Below are 6,016 nucleotides of genomic sequence, written 5' to 3'. Positions count from 1 at the left end.
TCCCAAGTGATGGAAACATCAGAAAGAAGGAACACGAGAAACTCGAGAAATACCAAGGGCTCAGAGAGGAGCTGGAGAGAGCCTGGAAGGTAAAGGTGACAGTCGTGCCTGTTGTGGTCGGAGCACTCCGGGGAGCGACCACCCCAGAAATGTGCAGTGCTGGGAACAGCAAGGATACTGCGCAGAACCCTCAAGCTTCCTGGCCTCTGGTAGAGGACCCGAGCTGAATGAGGGATGGACACCACCCGAGGGGTGAGACGAGGATTACACTTCTGGATGTATTTGTTATAATACTCACCATTAATGTGAATGGTTTTCTGTTCCTCACGATTGGGAAAGATCCAGCAAAACTAGCGGGATTATAGTCAGCTTGCCGGGCCCATATGCGGAGTTGCTGCTGGTGGCTAGCTTGGACCCTGCTCAGTAGCTTGCACGCTTGCTTTCTGCTCTCTCTCGTAGTGTGTTTTGATGCGAACGTAACATGCCACTTTACATTCGACCGTTTCATCGATGGTATTTTGTCATTGCAAATTAGACACACATCAGAACCTGTTCCCTCCACATAGGCGAATCCTTCCGTCCATTCCTCCTGAAGTGTACCATACTCGTCATCTTTTTTCTTTTCGCCATCTTATTTATCGAAGGATTAGCTTTGAGCTCATGACTGAGTGGGCGGATTCAAAAGGGGGTGTTTACCTGTTGCCATAGCAACAGCCGAAGTAGGACAGTATCATCCAATTAAAATTGCCCCTGCCAACTGCAGGACAGTGAAAAAAAGTCGATGGATGTATTAATTTAAACAAGCGAGAATATTTTGTTTTATCTGTGAGCCAGATGCAATCATCAAAAGAGCCATATATGGCTCGCGAGCCTTCGGTTCCCGACCCCTGGTATAGAGAGTAGAGATGTATTACCACCGTATGTTTTGGAATATAAGGCACACTTGAAGTCCATTAATTCTCTCAAAAATCAAGGGTGCGTGCTTGTCATGCAGTGTGCCCTATGTGTGGATGAGTATTTTCTTTTAAGTTCATCATCTTCAATTATATAATTCCTTTCCTTTTACATTTGCACTGTCATTCTCAGTTACATCTAATCGCAAGCTGCGTCTAAAAGTTTTTGTCACATTGAAATTTGGACTGTTCTGCGCTTAAGAATTAGCGTTGGGCATCGGACAACCAGAAATCGAGTGGAATCGGGACTCTCATCCCGATTGTCCCATAATCGATCAGATTTTAAAATGTCTGTGCTAAATTTTGATTCCTCGTTAGCCGTGCAGAAGAAGCACCCTTCCAAAATGTGCGCGTGCGACACACAGCCACATCCACCGCCGAAGCTGCGGCTCGTGTGCAGGGCAGCTTGTCCCCGCTGGCCGTTCCTCTCTGTGGCATAACAGGTGGTGATGGCTCCTTCCATCAGGGTCATTCGCATTATTTATTTACCACACTTTGTTCACCAGATGCCCTTCCTCCATTATCAATCCCCGATTTTAATTTCTTCTTACTCCTTCCAAAATGCAAATGACATGTCATAAATGATATTTATCTTGAGATAACAGCAAAGTCGACTTGCTCATGTTCAAAAGCCAACTTTTTCCGCTCTCAAATGACCCATAACCTGTATACCTTTAACTGAAAAAAAATGCTTTAAGAAGAGGAAATGAAAATAAGACCCTGAGAAAATGTGGTTGCAAAAGTGGGCACACCCTCTGAAACTAGTCATGTGGCGGTGTTCTGTTTAAGAAATAACCAATCACAGCCAAACTCATGTTAAATGGGAATCTGAACCCAGCTCCCATCATTTAAATTGTCTGTCATTAACTACAGGGAAGTTCAAATGTTTGAGTAATTGTTTTTTTTGTTTTTTGCTTTCAAGCAGAAATCTGAAGGTGCCATAAGGGTTAAAAAAACTTACATCACTTAATATGTCAGAAAAATGCTCTTATTCTTCACCAAAATGTATGTGGACGTCTCTATACACATCAACCTCTAAAACAATTGCCCCAATATTTTGTATGTTACGGACATAAGCTTCTGTAGTGAGCGCCTCTATGAAGAGGAGTGTGCCATTGCCATCCATTTTGTAATACTTGAGCAATCGTTCTAATATTCTCAGAGTTTGATGTGAGCATAAGTGGAAGTATCGACATAAATTTTGGTGACTATCGGTCAATATTCATTTTCCTTTCTTACGTTAAGTTATTTTATGTAAGAAAGTGTCCCTTATGTGTCCCTCCTCATTTACTAATGTAAATGAGGAGGGACACATCACGTTCATAAAGGAAACCATGGGGGCTACAAACCCTTTGGGTTGCGAACACGAAGATCGATTTTCATTTTTTAAATTTCAATTTATGCTGCAGACATCTGAGGCGTTTTTGATAATACTTGCCAGCACTTGTCAGGAAGGGTGCCATTCAAGACTATGATTTGTACAGGTCCTTTCATTAATAGTGGAATAAGATTTCAAGACATCTATATTAGTGTCATGTTTTATCAGAAAAACTTTTGTGAACAGGGATTTGTCGACTTTTTCAACCACTGAATACAAACACACACCCTTGGCTGACGGCAAGGCTCCTCCTGCACACCCATGACCCTAGTGAGGACGAAGTGGTAGAGATGATATAATTACCACATTGTATGTTTACCAAAAAAAAAAATCAATCAATTAAAAAGCAACATTTTACTTCAACACAGCTACAATGTGCTTTCATTTCAAAGCACATTATTAGATGAATATGAACAGGAATAGACTAAGAGCAGTTTTATTTTCAATTAAACCCCAAAATGGTGATCTTTATACTCGTGTGCGTGTGTGTTAGTTTTTTATGAGAAGGAAATAAAGCTTCAAAAAGAGCATTTTAAAAATATTTGTAACCACTCTTCAGTCTAGAGATATACAGCATTCTTGTTTTATTTATCATGTGGAGTGCACAATATAAAAGTCCATCTGCAAGAGATTGCAAACACTGCTGGAGATTGAATGCAGTACAGCGAATTGAAAAAAAAAAAGAAGTGGAAGTGAAGTTTTGCAGTGAATGTTTCCCAAGCAATGACGTCATTATGCCGACTCTCAGTCACTTCCAAGATGGATATTTACTTTGACTACCCATGTTTGCCCTTGGAATAAGTTGTAAACAAATTAATAATTAAAGCTAAAGTGAGATTAATAACGTTTTATTATTTAGTTGACCATGGCGATTTTACCGGAGCTAAAAGCAGTGCTTGACAGACTGAAGAAAGCGGTCAGGAGCAGGAAAGCACAGGCAGAAGAGCTGCCAGCGGCTAGCCAACAGGCCAGCTAATTCGATTGATGGCTTCTTTTTTAGAGTATACTGTAAGTCAAGGGAAAGTTCAAGAGAGTCCGCTTCGCAAACGAAACAAACATTGGTTTAGAGATCAAAGTTTTACACTGACAAGTCAGCCAAAAATAATTTTGCGTTCGTAAGCTAGTCTCGCACCGAATTGTGATGAATGTTGACCATACAGAGGTTTTCTTCATTGTTTGATTATCAGGTCAACCCATGTGATTATGGATATACTTTAAAAACACAGACAACAACAATTTAGGCAATTGCAAATTATTGCCTATAGAATGACATTGAGTTAAATTTCAAAAGAGCTGTCACCACTAAGTGTTGCATTGTGGTCTGGAATAGTTGTTGATTAGGTGTTTAAGTTCTGGGGAGTTCTGTGGGGGGTGCTTCAGGAGTATAGAGTACCGAACCCCCGCATACGAGCTGTTCGGTCCCAATACCACCAATGTCAGAGTTGGGTTCACATTGCTGGCAGTAACTAATCTGGCACTAGGCGTTAAGGGGGTCCGGTTTGGTGGCATCGGTATTGCATCTCTGCTTTTTGCAGATGACATGGTACTGTTGGCTCCTTCAACCTGGGATCTCCAACTCTCACTGGAGCATTTTGCAGCCGAGGGTGAAGCAGTTGGGATAAAAATCAGCACCTCCAAATCTTAAACAATGGTCCTCAGTCGGAAAAAGGTGGAGTGCCCTCTCTGGGTCGGGTAAGTGAGATCTTGCCACAAGTGGAGGAGTCTAAGTATCTTGGGGTCTTGTTCACAAGCGAGGGTAGGAGGGAGTGGGAGATTGACAGGTAGATCGGTGCAGCGTCTGCCGTGATGCGGACTTTGTATCTGTCTGTGGTGCTAAAGGAGCTGAGCCAAAAGATGAAGCGCTTAATTTACTGGTCGATCTACATTCTAACCCTCACCTATGGTCATGAGCTATGGGTCATGACCGAAGGTACAGGATCCCAGATTCAAGTAGCTGAAATGAGTTTTCTCCGCAGGGTGTCCGGGCTCTCCCTTAGAGATAGGGTGCGAAGCTCGGCCATCCAGGAGGGGCTCAGAGTCGAGCCGCTTCTCCTCCACGTAAAGAGGAGCCAGATGAGGTGGTTGGGCGTCTGATTAGGATGCCTCCTGGATGCCCCCCTGGTGAGGTGTTCTGGGCATGTTGCAACGGCAGGAAGTCCTGGAGACAACCGACCTTTGTGAGGATAATCGAAACAGATAATGGATGGATGGATGGATGGATGTACTGAACGTAGTCACTTCTGTGCCAGGTGCAACCTCACGAACGTGTGTACTTTCCAACAAACTTTAGCAAAGTGTCCTTTCTTTTTGCAGGGATTGCAGAGCACTTCTTTTGCAGGACATCCAGGGAAATGAATAAGTGTCTGGATTTTGGAGAGAAAATCATCGTAGCTAAAGTGAACCGGAACCAGGAATAAATTAACTTCTGTTACGGTGTATGTCAGCCAGGAGGAGTAGCCTGTATGCTTAAAAGTATCTAGTATCGAGTATGAAATTGTTATAATTTATCAGTAATGTTATGCGTTTGTTTTCACAATTGAGTTTTTCCTTTGACTTTTGAGCTTTTTTTTTTTTTTAAATACATTTTTGCATGTTAATTTAATAAAAACGGACTGAATCTATTAAAAAGAAGATAATCAATTGTCAGGTTTTCAATGTTTCCCAAAACCCTTGCTTCACTTCCCTGGGATTAACCTGAAAAAAAAAAAAAAAAATGCGACATAAAGAAAAAGTTGCTCCTCAAACGAAGTCAATGATTTACAAAACTGCCCCATAAAGAAACAAAAATATTTCAAGCCTTCACATCTAAAATTTAATTTTATCCCCATTCTACAGTCTGGTGGCTATTTGTTTTGCAGTTACCATCCACCGTAAAAAGGCATTGCAAAGGATGAAAAATGGAAAGGCAGTTTGTCTGATGACATACATACGAGGGTATGGAAGCATCTAGAAGAGGTGAATGTAGAACTTTTGACGAGGTTGTGCAATAGAAAGGGTGAGATGGAGGAAATGTGTGCTGCTGTCCATTTTCAAGAACAAGGGTGAATTGCAAAGTTGTGCAAACTACTGAGGAACCAAGTTGATGAGTAGTACAAAGAAGTTTTGGAAAAGAGTAGCAGAAGGTAGACTCAGGACAGAAGTGAGTATTTATGAGCAACGACCTGGTTTCATGCCTAGCAAGAGTACCGTATTTTCCGCATTAAAAGGCGCACTGGATTATGAGGCGCACCTTCAATGAATGGCTATTTTGTAATTTTTTTTTCATACATTGGATGCATCCCATTATACGGCGCAATCTACAATGCCTCAACTAGATGGTGCTACGCTCCTTCCATTCAACTCGAGAGGCGTCTGTTCAACTCGAGAGGCGTTCATGACCGCCTCTGAAAAACGTAAATTAAGTATTACTGGACTTAAATGAAAGTACGAAAATTGAAAATAATCCATCAAAACAGAAAATAAAGTGAGGAAATCACAAAATAAAATCTATATCCCGCCTACAGAATTTATTTTGTGATTTCCTCGCTTGATTTTCTTCGTAGTTTCATTGAAGTAATCATTAACTTAACGTTTTTCGGAGGCGGCGATGAACGCCTCTCGAGTGGAACGGAAGAAGAGAAGGCACGGAGACGGACAAAGACGTACAGTACGTGTATTTGTTGAGACTGTGAAAGCCATTAATAAA

Source organism: Hippocampus comes, unplaced genomic scaffold (genome assembly GCF_001891065.2).
Source record: "Hippocampus comes isolate QL1 unplaced genomic scaffold, H_comes_QL1_v1.1 scaffold34, whole genome shotgun sequence".
NCBI classification, from domain to species: domain Eukaryota; kingdom Metazoa; phylum Chordata; class Actinopteri; order Syngnathiformes; family Syngnathidae; genus Hippocampus; species Hippocampus comes.
This window is presented reverse-complemented; position numbering follows the sequence as displayed.